Here is a 16,307-nt window from a genome sequence, read left to right as displayed (position 1 = left end):
TGTGTGCGCACGCATATACGTTCAGTCTCCCCCCACCTGATTCCACTCACTGTGCACGCTGATAGGCATGCACTTTAATATAATATTAGGTTATTGCAAGGGAACGCAAAAAAAACCCACAAGACTTTACATGAGATCACTTGCTCTCGCCGGTGTTTGCTCATGCACAGTGCGTGAGGTAATCAGCGCATAGATGCTTGTAGCACTGCTTCAACAGCGCGGAACCCTCACGAGTCACGACGGCCAACCAAAATATCAAACAGGTTTGATTTTCATCCGACCATATGATTCCCCATCAGGAGGTGGTCGTGAGATGTTAAACGCAGCTCGTTACTCCATGTAGACTGCACGATGCAAGACGCACGATTAAGCTGAAACTCAGCGCGATCCAAAAAATTCTTGCACGAGTGAAAAATTAGCTGAAAATGGGCCAAAAATCGCACAGTGTAAGACCAGCCTTAAGTGGTGCACTGGTGAGTTAATACCATTCTTGTTTTAACTAACTTTTACTTTCTATTATAAGCCACCCAATTTTCGCAGTCAGTCAGCACATAAATGCTGGATTTAAATGCCACAGCAGAACTCTTACTATCTCTGTGCACTGGTGGTTTGTGGGCCGGTTGGATATGAAACTCCCGGGCTGAAAAATGTTCCCAGCACGCCCCTGGTTCAAGATGATTTCCATACACAGATTTGTACAACTGTGCATGAAGCATAATGATGGTTTGCAGTCACTGTGTGTGCTGCAGTGATTTGCCTACAACTGTAGGCCAATTTGCATGATATCTGAATGCTGCTGCACAGCTGTCAATTTGTTACTTTTGCTGGTCTAACAGGTTAATCCACACAGTTTCCTGTAGGAAATTTGTTCTAAAAAGTAATGATAATGGGACTTGCACTGGTAGAAATCTGAGCAGATGCAGCTAAACGCCATCTTGCGGTCCGTTGTCCGCTAGTTAGCATGTTATCAGCCAGGCTTGACAGTGCAAGGCCTGCAGGCAAGGCAGCATTCATAAACACTGGTGTAGTTATTCATTCCATTTCATCCTGTAATTATACGTTCGATCTAAAAATGCCATGCAGAATGAGGCAAAGATGACCCGCTGAATTTCAGAGAAGCTGTAGCAAACACCCGACATCTGATGCAAACTACTACACTGAGCTTCTCTTCCGCAATTACACGGAATGCTATGTAGCTAGCCTTTGAACCAACATGGAGAAATCGTTTGGCCTACAGACAGAAATCCACTTAGATACACACCAACAATCTCGTTAAACACAACCGTCCTTTTTGACCTGATCAATGTTTAGATTTGATTTTCTAATCCCGTAAAACTGCAAGGTCGGGTGCTGATGGCCTGTCTGACACTACTACACGGCAAATTAATCAAGAAATAAAAACATGTCCACATTAAGTGGACAACCGTCTGCTACCCGTCGCTGCAGAACTGACAGCTAACCAACGCCAACTAATGCCGCGAACCGGTGCGGATTTCCCATTATCAATTAAAAAAAAGTTAACGTGATATCAGCTATTTCACAAAGTGTAACTTATACAAGCCCCCCCTTAAAAAAAAAAACCCTCTAATGATGCCGGTCTGTTACCAACAATTTTTCATTTGTTTGCGGGACGTTTAATAAGGGTGTGTGCCGCCATCACAATCTCACTCCGGAAAGAACAGATTCATTTATTTTAAGCCAAGGAACACCTCCCTGGGCATCTCAAAGCAAGCACTTTGGCCAGTTAATTTGAATGATGTATGAGAGTCAGGTTTTGGTAGCACCGGGATCCACCCTGCAGCTATATTAACGTTAGCTATCCGCGGCTACTTAAAGTGCTTGGGGGATTAGCTACCGCTACCCCACCCCCGGCCAATACACCAACTAACGTTATAGCACAACCACCCCCCCCGAGCCTTACCTGATTCAGTTTGTATTTGTCTTTGCGTTTTGGCATTGACTGGAAAACAAGACGGTGTAAAGCTCCGATTCCCGCATCAACATACAGCTCAGCGCTAGCTTTCTAATTAGCTAGCCAGCTAGCTGCGCTTCCAGAAGACACAGGCTACACGGAGCTTAACAACCTCAACCAGCCGAAGAGGGGAGGGGGAGGAAGAAAGGAAAAAAAAAAAAAATCACACCCACTGTTCCTACACTAAACACACGGTTAGACCTAAAGGGTAATATTTACAGTCACTGCAACGCATTCAACGACACAGCCTGTTGTTTCCGTTAACGAAACTTCAACATTCGCCCTTTCCGTAGTAAAAGTGCCGTCGGTCCATCGAACGACGAGATGGGCGCGGTGACCCTGCAGTCAGCGCTGGGAAACCCCACGCTGCAGCAGCGCGAGCGCTGTGTGCAACGTTCATTCAAACTTTGCCATTTGGATTTGGGATATTTCATTCGAATGCTTATCCAGCCTGGATAATATCCTTGTTTGTGTGTGTGTGTGTGTGTGTTTTTTTTTTTTTTATTTATCCATCGGTGAAAATCTGAGGAAAAAAGTGAAGCTCGTGAAATAGGAAGTTGAATTAATGCATAGGCGGTGGAGGGGGTGGGGTGGGGGGTTGATGCTGGGTTGTATTGGACTTCTGAAGTCAATATTTCCGAGTACATATTTCCGAAATCTGATCAAAATGCATCAAATGCACCATACTTTAACCACTGTGTTGTGTATGTACTCTCCACTGTATCGCTCCACCATCGGGACAAAAAAATCATGATTGCTGGCATGGGAGTTGGGCACACTGACCAGGCTAAAACCCATGGGCCCTGGCACCTGTGGCCAGAGCGTCTTTTGGTGTTGGGGAGTGAGGTTTACTGCCATATGCACAGCAACTCTTGCTGGCCTACATCACACTCACCCCACTAAACCGCACTCCCATTTGTGTCACAGCACCAATTTAACCTTTTCAGACAAAAGAAGGAAAAGCCTCAAATTTAGTGATGCATCTAAAACACAGCTATCTAAATCCATTTAAAGAATTTAAGATGGGCGAGTTTCATTTGTGTTCTTTAAATTAGAGTGTTTCAGATACATGATAGCTTGTAGTACTGTTCCGTACAGTGTACAAAACATCAGAATTCTGCTACAGTGCAAAACTCTCGGAAATGCACAAAGCTATTGTCCAAAAGAGGAATTATTGTTCAACTTTCCAAACATTATATGTATTTCACAAAAACCTGACAATTATCCTGAATTCATTAATTCATTTTCTATACCCACTTGCTCCAATTAAGGGCCATGGTGGGAGTCTAAAGCCTATCCCAGCAGTCATAGGGTGAGATGCAGGGTACACCCAGTCTATGGGTACACCCTGGACAGGACGCTAGTCTATCGCAGGGCCTACATACCCTTGAAGACAAAATAATTTGCAAGGTTGCTAAGCAGCAGAGACATCAGGTTTACAGCTTTGTTCTGACACCTTCCAGAAACCGTGGTCAGATTTGGTAGTCTCAAAAATTCTGCGTTTGCATACTGCATGGAACAGTGGTAATGTTCTGTGTCTGTCCTGTGTCCTGTAATAAACATATAATATTTACATATTAAACAAGTATTTCCAATCTGTAAATCAAGCTACACATCACATTTGGAACTGTACATTCAGTGTTTGAGCTTTGCATTCACCAACCCTGAGTATGTCACTATAGGCTAGTAACAGAATCTTAATATCTGATCTCACAAAGACAGGTAGCCAATGAAGAAATGCCAGAACAGGTGTAATGTGGTCAGGGGCGCAGCACCAAATTCTGGGCCTTAGGTACTAGCCATATTGAAGACACCCCCCCCCCCCCCCATTATGTTCTTTTTTATTAACGTAAACACCAAATTTCTAATGCGTAGTAGTCAAACCAGGTCTAAATCATGTATACTTTAGATCACACCTGAGAGTCAGAACCCTTTTAAAGTTGGGGGAGCAATATTGAGTTGGGGGGTCTGGGGGACCAAACTGCACCATTTTCTAGAAAAATGGTGCAATTTGGTGCATTCCCTGTTGTGTGGGCCGCTGAAGAGGAGGTACTGCTGGCCCACCACCACAAGATGGCGCCCTGCTTGAAGTGCGGGCTTCATGCACGAGAGGGCGTCGGAGCGACCGGGAGTGACAGCTGTCACTCATCATCCGTACCAGCTGTCACTCATCCACCACTCAACACCATCACCATAAAGGCCGGACTGCAACTCCACCTCCCCGCTGAGAAATCAGCTACCAAGCAAGGTAACCTTCTCTGCGATTTATATTGAGATTAAAATATTGTTCTGTGTGCAGCTGTGTTCCTGCGGGCTCTGTCGGAGGCTGGATTGGCGGACAGTGAGAGGGCAACGTTCTTCGCCTCTCACTCCATCCAGGAAAGAGACCAACAGGAGCTGCACTGGTGACATTGTTTCTGGAGGTGGAGGTTCTCCCTCCCGGAGGAACTACTCAGGAGACGATTACTGGGTGTGTCTTCACACACCCACCATTAACTGTTTCTGTTTCTGCCAGCAGTACCTGGTCTGACAGCTGGAGACGGTGGCCACCTGGGACTCGGGACTTGACGGCTCCGGTGTTCTTCAGATTCACTGGCGGTGGAAGCCATGTGGGATCCGGCTCTTCTTTGGACAGACGTCTTCTATCCTCGAGCCTGCCCACACGTCACCTTGTATACGATTAACTGTACTCCTCTATTTTGTTTATGTCTGTATTCCGTTGTGCAATTCACAACATTAAATTGTTACTTTTTGGCTTATCCATTGTCCGTTCATTAACGCCCCCTGTTGTGGGTCCGTGTCACTACACCTTCCCAACAGGATTTCTCGGCCAGCATCATGGATCCCGAGGTGCGTCAACCATCGCTTGAACAGCCAATGGAAGAGCGAGGTGAACAGGCGTCAGCAGGAGGCGTGTTAGGTGAGCTGCAGCAAATCTTAACCGCTTTCACTGCTCGGTTGGACTTAGTCACTAAGCAGAATGTTATTCTCAATCAGAGGATGGAGGCTCTCACCGCCCATGTGGAAGCGCAGGCTCAGGGCACTGCTGCAGCACCTCCTCCTGCTGACCGGAGGCCTGAATCAGACATTCCGCTGGTCGTTCCATGACCCCCCCCCACCATCCCCTGAAGCTTAAATAAGCCCTCCGGAGCCGTACTGAGGCTGTGTCGAGACGTGCGCGGACTTCTTAATGCAGTGCTCGCTCGTCTTTTCACAGTGTCCCGTCATGTATGAGTCAGACGCTAGCCGGGTGGCTTACGTAATAAATTTGCTTCGAGGAGAGGCACGCGCCTGGGCTACGGTGCTCTGGGAGCAGAATTCACGGCTCCTAATGACGTATACTGGGTTTATGAGGGAGTTCAAACAGGTTTTTGATCACCCCCATAGAGGCGAATCTGCTTCTAACTTGCTGCTGTCAATCAGACAGGGGCGTCGGAGTGCAGCGGAGTACACAGTCGACTTCTGCATGGTGGCAGCGAGGTCCGGCTGGAACAACGTTGCGCTCCGCGCCACCTTCGTAAATGGGCTGTCTCCGGTCCTGAAGGAGCATTTACTGGCTAAGGACGAACCGCGGGATTTCGATGGGCTTGTTGATCTGGTTATACGATTAGATAACCGATTAGAGGAACACTGTCGGGAGCAGGGCGGGGGGCATGGCCGGGCACGAGCCGTCCCTCTTCCTTCCGGTCCGAAAGGCTGCCGCCTTCCCCACGCTCCACAGCCCGTGACTCCCGTGTGGCAACAGCTCCCCCTGCTGATGAAGCTATGGACACGAGCAGGGCCAAAGTTAAATCAAATAACAGACAACGGAGGCTGGCCTGCGGGGAGTGTTTTTTCTGTGGCTCGAGTGAGCATCTACAGAGGAACTGCCCCAAGCGGTTAAACGACAACGCCCGCCCTTAGAAACTGGGCTAAGGGTGGGCCATAACACGCACGCGGGGAAACCCCGTAAATCAGCACGCATCCCAGTTACGATCCTGAGCGGGGATCTGACCCTTCACGCCCCAGCACTGGTAGACACGGGGTCGGAAGGGAATCTGCTGGATAGCAGATGGGCAAGGGAGGTCGGGCTCCCTCTAGTGGCTCTACCTTCACCTTTGAAGGTACGGGCACTAGATGGCACCCTTCTTCCACTAATCACACACCAGACACAGCCAGTGACATTGGTGGTGTCTGGTAATCACAGGGAGGAGATTGTGTTTTACGTGACACCTTCTACCTCCCGTGTGATTTTGGGTTATCCATGGATGATAAAGCACAAGCCCCGGATTGATTGGCCGTCTGGGGTTGTGGCTCAGTGGAGCGAAACCTGCCACCGGGAATGCCTCGGTTCCGCCTGGTGTGACGGCTAGTGAGGAGGTCAAGATTCCCCCTAATCTGACGGCGGTGCCGGAGGAGTACCATGATCTTTCTGACGTCTTCAGCAAAGATCTGGCACTCACTCTTCCCCCACACCGACCGTACGATTGCGCCATTGATTTGATCCCGGGCGTTGAGTACCCGTCCAGCAGGCTGCACAACCTCTCACGTCCTGAGCAAGAATCAATGGAGATGTACATCCGGGAGTCATTAGCCGCCGGGCTGATCCGGAACTCCACCTCCTCGATGGGTGCAGGTTTCTTTTTTGTGGGCAAGAAAGACGGCGGACTCCGTCCATGCATTGATTACAGGGGGCTGAACGAGATCACGGTTCGCAATCGATACCCTTTGCCTCTGTTGGATTCAGTGTTCACGCCCCTGCATGGAGCCCAAATATTCACGAAATTGGATCTTAGGAATGCGTACCACCTGGTTCGGATCCGGAAGGGAGACGAGTGGAAGACGGCATTTAACACCGTTAGGTCACTTTGAGTACCTGGTCATGCCGTTCGGCCTCACCAATGCGCCCGCGACGTTCCAAGCATTGGTTAATGACGTCTTGCGGGACTTCCTGCATCGGTTTGTCTTCGTATATCTAGACGATATACTCATCTTCTCCCCGGATCCTGAGACCCATGTCCAGCATGTACGTCAGGTCCTGCAGCGGTTATTGGAGAACCGGCTGTTTGTGAAGGGCGAGAAGTGCGAGTTCCACCGTACGTCTTTGTCCTTCCTGGGGTTTATTATCTCCTCCAACTCCGTCGCCCCTGATCCGGCCAAGGTTGCGGCGGTGAAAGATTGGCCCCAACCAACAAACTGTAGGAAACTACACCAGTTCCTCGGTTTTGCTCATTTTTACAGGAGGTTCATCAAAGGCTACAGTCAGGTAGTTAGCCCCCTGACAGCCCTGACCTCCACAAAAATCCCCTTCACCTGGTCGCATCAGTGCAAAGCCGCGTTTAGGGAGTTGAAACGCCGGTTTTCGACTGCGCCAGTTCTGGTGCAGCCCGATCCAAAACGCCAGTTTATAGTCGAAGTGGATGCCTCTGACTCAGGGATAGGAGCCGTGCTATCCCAGAGCGGGGAGTCCGACAAGGTTCTCCACCCATGTGCCTACTTTTCCCGCAGGTTGACCCCGGCTGAAAGGAACTATGACGTCGGCAATCGGGAACTTCTTGCGGTGAAGGAGGCTCTGGAGGAGTGGAGGCACCTGTTGGAGGGAGTTTCGGTACCATTCACGGTTTTCACGGACCATCGGAACCTGGAGTACATCCGGACCGCCAAGCGTCTGAATCCCAGGCAAGCCCGCTGGTCACTGTTCTTCGGGCGCTTTGACTTTCAGATCACATACCGCCCTGGGACGAAGAACCAACGGTCTGACGCCCTGTCCCGGGTGCACGAGGAGCTGTCAGACCCAACGGAAACCATCATCCCCGAGTCCAGTGTCGTGGCCACCCTTACCTGGGACGTGGAGAAGACCATCCGGGAGGCCCTGACACGGAACCCGGACCCGGGGACTGGACCCAAGAACAAGATGTACGTCCCACCAGAGGCCAGGGCTGCAGTCCTTGACTTCTGTCACGATTCTAAACTCTCCTGCCACCCGGGGGTGCGAAGAACCGTGGCAGTGGTCCGGCAGCACTTCTGGTGGGCGTCTCTGGAAGCCGACGTCCGGGAGTACGTCCAGGCCTGTACCACCTGCGCCAGGGGCAAGGCCGACCATCACAAGACCCAAGGCCTACTCCAGCCTCTGCCCGTGCCTTATCGCCCCTGGTCTCACATCGGCCTGGACTTTGTCACCGGCCTCCCGCCATCCCAGGGCATGACTGCCATCCTCACGATAGTGGACCGGTTCTCCAAGGCGGCCCACTTTGTGGCCCTCCCGAAGCTCCCGACGGCCCAGGAGACTGCAGACCTCCTGGTCCACCACGTCGTGCATCTGCATGGGATTCCATCGGACATTGTCTCAGATCGTGGTCCTCAGTTCTCCTCCCAGGTCTGGAGGAGTTTCTGCAGGGAACTGGGGGCCACTGTAAGTCTCTCGTCTGGGTACCACCCCCAGACGAACGGGCAGGCAGAGCAGACGAACCAGGAACTGGAGCAGGCCCTCCGCTGCGTGACCTCCGCGCACCCGACGGCCTGGAGTGACCATCTGGCCTGGATCGAGTATGCTCATAATAGCCAAGTTTCATCTGCCACCGACCTCTCCCCATTTGAGGTGTGTTTGGGGTACCAGCCCCCATTGTTTCCACTAGTGGAGGGAGAGGTCGGGGTGCCCTCGGTCCAGGCCCATCTGAGGAAGTGCCGTCGGATGTGGCGTACCGCCCGCTCTGCCCTGCTCAGAGCCCGGACGAGGGCTAAGGCCCATGCAGACCGCCGGCGTTCCCCGGCCCCTGCATACCAGCCCGGACAGGAGGTTTGGCTATCCACAAAGGACATCCCCCTGCAGGTGGAATCCCAAAAGCTAAAGGACAAGTACATAGGACCTTTTACCATACTCAAAGTCCTCAGTCCGGCCGCAGTGAAGCTGGCAGCTTCAGCTTCACTGCGGATACACCCCGTTTTTCATGTGTCAAGACTCAAGCCCTGCCATACCTCACCACTGTGTGACCCTGAACCGGCGCCGCCTCCTGCCCAGATCATCGATGGGGAGCCCGCGTGGACAGTACGCCGGCTCCTGGACGTCCGTCGAAAGGGCCAAGGGTTCCAGTATCTGGTGGACTGGGAGGGTTATGGACCCGTAGAGCACTCCTGGGTGAAGAGGAGCTTCATCCTGGACCCGGCCCTCCTGGCCGACTTCTACACCCGTCACCCGGACAAGCCTGGTCGGGCGCCAGGAGGCGCCCGTTGAGGGGGGGGTCCTGTTGTGTGGGCCGCTGAAGAGGAGGTACTGCTGGCCCACCACCACAAGATGGCACCCTGCTTGAAGTGCGGGCTTCAAGTACGAGAGGGCGTCGTAGCGACCGGGAGTGACAGCTGTCACTCATCATCCGTACCAGCTGTCACTCATCCACCACTCAACACCATCACCATAAAGGCCGGACTGCAACTCCACCTCCCCGCCGAGAAATCAGCTACCAAGCAAGTTAACCTTCTCTGCGATTTATATTGAGATTAAAATATTGTTCTGTGTGCAGCTGTGTTCCTGCGGGCTCTGTCGGAGGCTGGATTGGCGGACAGTGAGAGGGCGACGTTCTCCGCTTCTCACTCCATCCAGGAAAAAGACCAACAGGAGCTGCACGGGTGACATTGTTTCTGGAGGTGGAGGTTCTCCCTCCCAGAGGAACTACTCAGGAGACGATTACTGGGTGTGTCTTCACACACCCACCATTAACTGTTTCTGTTTCTGCCAGCAGTACCTGGTCTGACAGCTGGAGACAGTGGCCACCTGGGACTCGGGACTTGGAGGTTCCGTTCTTCAGATCCGCTAGAGGTGGAAGCCGTGTGGAATCCGGGTCTTCTTTGGACAGACGTCTTCTATCCTCGAGCCTGCCCACACGTCACCTTGTATACGATTGACTGTACTCCTCTATTTTGTTTTTGTCTGTATTCCGTTGTGCAATTCACAACATTAAATTGTTACTTTTTGGCTTATCCATTGTCCGTTCATTAACGCTCCCTGTTGTGGGTCCGTGTCACTACACCTTCCCAACATTCCCGTCTGTTAAAATACACAGGAATGCACCAAATTGCACCATTCCCATCTGTTAAGGGATTCAGTGGAGGTTTAAGAGTCACTAGGTGTTCACAGGAAACAGTTATTTCTATATTTATTTATGTTCATTGTTAGTTGGTTTAATCTTTTCTGTTTTGTTTTATCAGATTCTTTTTGTCCATTTCTCTAAAACTCTATTGTGGCATTATTAGTTATTATTACTATTATTGTTGTTGTTTCTATTATTATTATTATTGATATATAAATAAAAATAAATGAATAAAATATTACAATTTGTAATATATTTGTCTCTTTTACGACAACAAACGCCGAGCCATGAATTATGAAAACAAACAAACAAAAAAACAAACAAAAAAACAAATGAAAAACAAATGTGAAAACAAATGTGCTGACAGCTGCAACAGCTTAATGGTAGAGAAGCTTGAATCTTCGACTGGACTGGGTTGCTTGACGTGAGGACGTTTCGCTTCAAATCACAGAAGCTTCCTCAGCTAAAATTCTTGCTCTGGTAGTCTGACTTCTGTCTTGACTCTTGTAGAGAAGAATAAAACAGAAGCCAACAAAAGCTGGAGTTTTTAACCTAACCAGACCCCTCCTACCGAGAGGTCGACTGCTACAGGCTAGTGACTAAACAATAGCTCTAATTAGCACCTATTGTGCTCTAGTTAGCACCCTCCTAATGACAGGGCAGCTGTCCCTCCTAATGATGGGACGGAAGCCTCTCCTGATGGCTCCCTTGACGACTCTCCTGATGACGTGAATGACTCATTACCATGAACAAAAGACTGAAACTGCTTTGACCAGAGTACCCCGTTGTAAACAGGGGACAAAGCGTGTCTCAGACCTCCTCACCCGGTTAAGGCTGGGTTTCAACTGTTTTACAAAGAATGCTTCCTTGACACCGCTCTCAAACCATTTCTTCTCTCTGGCTAAGATTTTAACTTCCTTGTCCTCAAATGTGTGGTTAGTGTCTTTCAGGTGGAGATGAACTGCAGACTGAGGTCCATTTGCGCCCTCTCTGCGGTGCTGGTATAGCCTTTTGTGTAAAGGTTGCTTAGTCTCACCTATGTAGTGTTCATTACAGTTTTCCTGACATCTGATAGAATACACTACATTGCTCTGTTTGTAACTAGGGATCCTGTCCTTAGGGTGAACTAATTTCTGTCTCAAGGTGTTAACCAGTTTAAAGTAAACTGGGATTTTGTGCTGTCTGAAGATCCTCTGTAGTTTTTCCCCTACTCCTGCTAAATAAGGGAGAGACACTCCTCTTCTACTTGTCTCCGTCTCCTATCTATCTGGTCTCTTTGTTTTCTGGGACTTCTGCACTTTGTCCAGGGACCATCGTGGGTACCCACACACTGTGAGGACTTTCTGTACAAGTTATTGTTCTTTAGCCCTTCCATCTGCAGTTGTGGGCACCTGTAGGGCTCTGTGTTGAAGAGTCCTGATCACCCCAAGCTTGTGTTCAAGGGGGTGGATTGAGCCAAAGAGCAGATATTGGTCAGTGTGAGTGGGTTTTCTGTAAACCTCTGTCTGGAGCTGCCTGTTCTCTCCAATCGTAACATCACAGTCCAAGAAGGCTAAATGGTTGTTTCTGGCATCCTCACGTGTGAACTTGATATTGGAATCCACCGAGTTGATGTGTTCTGTAAAGTCCTCGACCTCCTGTTGCTTGATTTTAACCCATGTGTCATCGACATATCTGAAGCGGTTCAGATACGAGGTCTGTCAATAAAGTGTAGGTCCTTTTTATTTTTTTCAAAAACTATATGGATTTCATTCATATGTTTTTACGTCAGACATGCTTGAACCCTCGTGCGCATGCGTGAGTTTTTCCACGCCTGTCGGTGACGTCATTCGCCTGTGAGCACTCCTTGTGGGAGGAGTCGTCCAGCCCCTCGTCAGAATTCCTTTGTCTGAGAAGTTGCTGAGAGACTGGCGCTTTGTTTGATCAAACTTTTTTCTAAACCTGTGAGGCACATCGAAGTGGACACGGTTCAAAAAATGTAGCTGGTTTTCGGTGAAAATTTTAACGGCTGATGAGAGATTTTGAGGTGATACTGTCGCTTTAAGGACTTCCCATGGAGCGGGACGTCACACAGCGCTCTCAGGCGCCGTCGTCAGCCTGTTTCAAGCTGAAAACCTCCACATTTCAGGCTCTATTGATCCAGGGCATCGTGAGAGAACAGAGAAGTTTCAGAAGAAGTCGGTTTCAGCATTTTATCCGGATATTCCACTGTTAAAGGAGATTCTTTTAATGAAAGACGTGCGGACGGATTGCAGCGTCGGCTCGCAGCCGCCGCGATGCTCCGCCACAGGAAAAACACCTCTGTTGGAAGCCTTAAGGACAAGTTGGAACATGCCCAGCTGTTAAACAATTTCTCAGATACTCACTCCACTGAAAACCATCAAAAGCCGCCTGGATTTTACAAATGGTTATCAACACAGAGGTGTTTTCGCTGGCTGCGTCCCGACGCGCGGACCCATCCGCACGTCTTTCATTAAAAAAAATCTCCTTTAACAGTGGAATATCCGGATACAATGCTGAAACCGACTTCTTCTGAAACTTCTCTGTTCTCTCACGACGTCCTGGATCAATAGAGCCTGAAATGTGGAAGTTTTCAGCTTGAAACAGACTGACGACAGCGCCTGGGAGCGCTGCGCGACATCCTGCTCCATGGGAAGTCCTTAAAGCGACAGTATCACCTCAAAATCTCTCATCAGGCGTTAAAATTTTCACCGAAAACCAGCTTAACTTTTCGAACCATGTCCACTTCGATGTGCCTCACAGGTTTAGAAAAAAATTTGATCAAACAAAGCACCAGTCTAACAGCAACTTCTCAGACAAAGGAATTCCAACGAGGGGCTGGACAGGCGAATGACGTCACCGACAGGCGTGGAAAAACTCACACATGCGCACGAGGGTTCAAGCATGTCTGACGTAAAAACATATGAATGAAATCCACATAGTTTTTGAAAAAAATAAAAAGGACCTATACTTTATTGACAGCCCTCGTATGTCAATGACACAAAATCCCAGTTTACTTTAAACTGGTTAACACCTTGAGACAGAAATTAGTTCACCCTAAGGACAGGATCCCTAGTTACAAACAGAGCAATGTAGTGTATTCTATCAGATGTCAGGAAAACTGTAATGAACACTACATAGGTGAGACTAAGCAACCTTTACACAAAAGGCTGTATCAGCACCGCAGAGAGGGTGCCAGTGGACCCCAGTCTGCAGTTCATCTCCACCTGAAAGACACTAACCACACGTTTGAGGACAAGGAAGTTAAAATCTTAGCCAGAGAGAAGAAATGGTTTGAGAGAGGTGTCAAGGAAGCATTCTTTGTAAAACAGTTGAAACCCAGCCTTAACCACAGAGAGGGGTCTGAGACATGCTTTGTCCCCTGTTTACAATGGGGTACTCAGGTCAAAGCAGTTTCAGTCTTTTGTTCATGGTAATGAGTCATTCACGTCATCAGGAGAGTCGTCAAGGGAGCCATCAGGAGAGGCTTCCGTCCCATCATTAGGAGGGACAGCTGCCCTGTCATTAGGAGGGTGCTAACTAGAGCACAACAGGTGCGAATTAGAGCTATTGTTTAGTCACTAGCCTGTAGCAGTCGGCCTCTCGGTAGGAGGGGTCTGGTTAGGTTAAAAGCTCCAGCTTTTGTTGGCTTCTGTTTTATTCTTCTCTACAAGAGTCAAGACAGAAGTCAGACTACCAGAGCAAGAATTTTAGCTGAGAAAGCTTCTGTGATTTGAAGCGAAACGTCCTCACGTCAAGCAACCCAGTCCAGTCGAAGATTCAAGCTTCTCTACTATGGAAACCACCTGGACAACTGAGAGCCTACACAGAAACAGCATAATGCTAACGTCAACATTGAAAACGCCATAGACATGCTAACGCCTTAGCATCGGTCCCGTTTTTAAGTTATAAAATACGTCTATCAACTGTTTCAGAAGACCATAACAGGTCAGATTAACATAAAAAGGTAAATGTTACTCACAGACATATGCTCTTTGGGGTTTTAGTGGGGAAAAAATTAAGATTAAGCAAAATAAAACAAAGCACCAGATTGAAGCACTGCGTCGATCTGCGAATCACTGCTTCGATTGGTTCAAGGTTCAAAGCAAAGCCGCGCTGCAGAAACGGTTGATTTATATGGAAGAAATGAAACATTTACGGTAAAACAAAGTTATTTAACAACTAATTGATGACTAAATTAGTTGTCAACTATTTAATAATCAATTAAATCGATTAGTTGTTTCAGCACTACTAAACACCTCCCCTTTCTGTCAGATCCCGTTTGAAATATGTGTGTGTGTGTGGGGGGGGGGGGGTCGCCTGTGCGCCTGGACTAAACCATTGTACAACTGTGCAGGGGTGGAAGGGCCCTCAGAGATCTTTCAATATTATTGTTAGAACAGAATTATGTTTTGCAACATTTATACATTCATCCTAATTATATTCTTTTACAACATGAATTGTATGGACATTAATAACATGCAACACAAAAATGTATTTAATGCCAGTTTTTTGTGCCCCCCCCCCCCCCCCCCCCCCCATGCTCTGGGCCCTGGGTACATAGTACCCTTTACACCCCCCCCCCCCAAGTCCGACGCCCTGAATGTGGTCAAACTTTCTGCTTTGTGTCAAAAGTCTGGCAGCAGCATTCTGAACCAACAGGAGACCCCTAATGCTGGACTGCAGTAACCCTGAAAATAGGACATTGCAGTAATCCAATCTTGAAGAAACAAAAGCATGGATCAGGGTCTCAGCATCAGCCATGGACAGAATGGGACGAATCTTCACTATTTTTCGCAGATGGAAGAAGGCACCTCTCATAATATCCTTAATATGAAGGCCAAAGGACAATGCAGTATCAAAAATCACCCCAAGGTTCCTCACCTTGTCTGTATGATGCACGACACACGAACCTAGGCCAAGCGCTAGCTGATCCAATTGATGCTGATATCTTGCTGGACCAAGAACCATCATTTCAGTCTTATCAGAGTTTAAAAGTAGGAAGTTACTAGACATCCAGTCTCTCACTGATGCAAGGCAATCCTCTAGTGTTGTTATGGAAATGAGATTATCAGTAGTTCTTGCAGCAACAAGAAGGTACCTGGTTTGCTTTCGACATGGCCCTTTCTGTGTGGAGTTTGTGTATGCTCCCCATGTTTGTGTGGGTTCTCTCGAGGAACCTCCCACTTCCAAAGACATGCAGGTTAGGTGAACTGGTGACTCGAAATTGACTGAGAGTGTGAATGTCAAAAATTCTGATTTTCACGCTAATGTCCACCAAAGTTGGAAACACTTATATACTTGAGTTCCATAATTGTCCGTGTGAGATCAAATTTACCAACGGTCAATCATTAAGGTTAACCTCATTCATGTGAAATGTTAAAATTTTAGCATTCTTTTTTTATTCTGATTTGCAAAAAATTGATACACAATTCAGTTCAATTTATTTCATTTATATAGCGCCAAATCACAACAAAGTTGTCTCAAAGTGCTTCACATAAGTAAGGTCTAACCCTACCAACCCCCAGACAAACACACAGGCAACAGTGGTAAGAAAAACTCCCTCTGATGATTTGAGGAAGAAACCTCAAGCAGACCAGACTCAAAGGGGTGACCCTCTGCTTGGGCCATGCTACCAACACAATTGACAATACAAATATACAGGAAATTTTGGGAGTCCATGCTGGTGCACAGGATGGGAGGTTTGCAGAAGAAGACACCACACCCATCTCTGGATGGAGCCGCACCTCAAACAGAGCGAAAAAACAGAATCAGGCATCAGATTGACAACAAATACAGTATAATTTGTCAGCATTAAGCAACAAGAAAAGCAAAAGAAATACTAAGGTGATTGCCGGCCACTAGCCCTAAGCTTCACTAAAAGACCCAGAATTTAGGTAAAGTTGAGACCGCGGTCTACTCTGTTCACTAATAAAATGAATTTAAAAGGGTAGGAAGCATAGTAACATGCTATGCCAGTCTGCTAGCCATACGAAAGGGAAAATAAGTGTGTCTTAAGTCTGGACTTGAAAATCTGGCATGAGACTGAGGTTTATTCCAGGGCTGCACAGCTAAGTCAAATTTGCCAAAAAAATCATTCATTGGGGCCACGTTCTATTTTTTCCATGTCTGCTTGTTGGCCTACTCCTCCTAGGTCCTTTTTGCTGGTATGTCAATGAAAGGTGATGCCGAAATTGCTCTTAATTCATTTTTGGCAAATGTTAATAGCAAGGAATTTGATTTTCATTCTTATTTGGACCAAATGTGGTACA

The 16,307-nt window shown here is 48.1% G+C and overlaps 1 protein-coding gene across 2 annotated transcripts in view; it reads right to left on the bottom strand.

Moving 5' to 3' along the window:
- The window catches only part of LOC117506735 (guanine nucleotide-binding protein G(I)/G(S)/G(T) subunit beta-1-like), a 32,540-nt gene extending 30,214 nt beyond the window's left edge, over positions 1-2,326 (bottom strand). Inside the window, exon 1 of one of the 2 annotated variants that reach the window (XM_034166312.1) lies at positions 1,922-2,326. The gene's annotated coding sequence lies outside the window, so the exon portion shown is untranslated. The remainder of the gene's footprint in view (positions 1-1,921) is intronic. The other variant, XM_034166311.1, reaches the window with a different exon arrangement.
- Between the last annotated feature and the right edge of the window lie 13,981 nt (positions 2,327-16,307).

Source organism: Thalassophryne amazonica, chromosome 3 (assembly GCF_902500255.1).
Source record: "Thalassophryne amazonica chromosome 3, fThaAma1.1, whole genome shotgun sequence".
In the NCBI taxonomy this organism is placed as follows: domain Eukaryota; kingdom Metazoa; phylum Chordata; class Actinopteri; order Batrachoidiformes; family Batrachoididae; genus Thalassophryne; species Thalassophryne amazonica.
The sequence above is the reverse complement of the archived record's forward strand: the minus strand, read 5'-3'. Positions and strand labels throughout refer to the sequence as shown.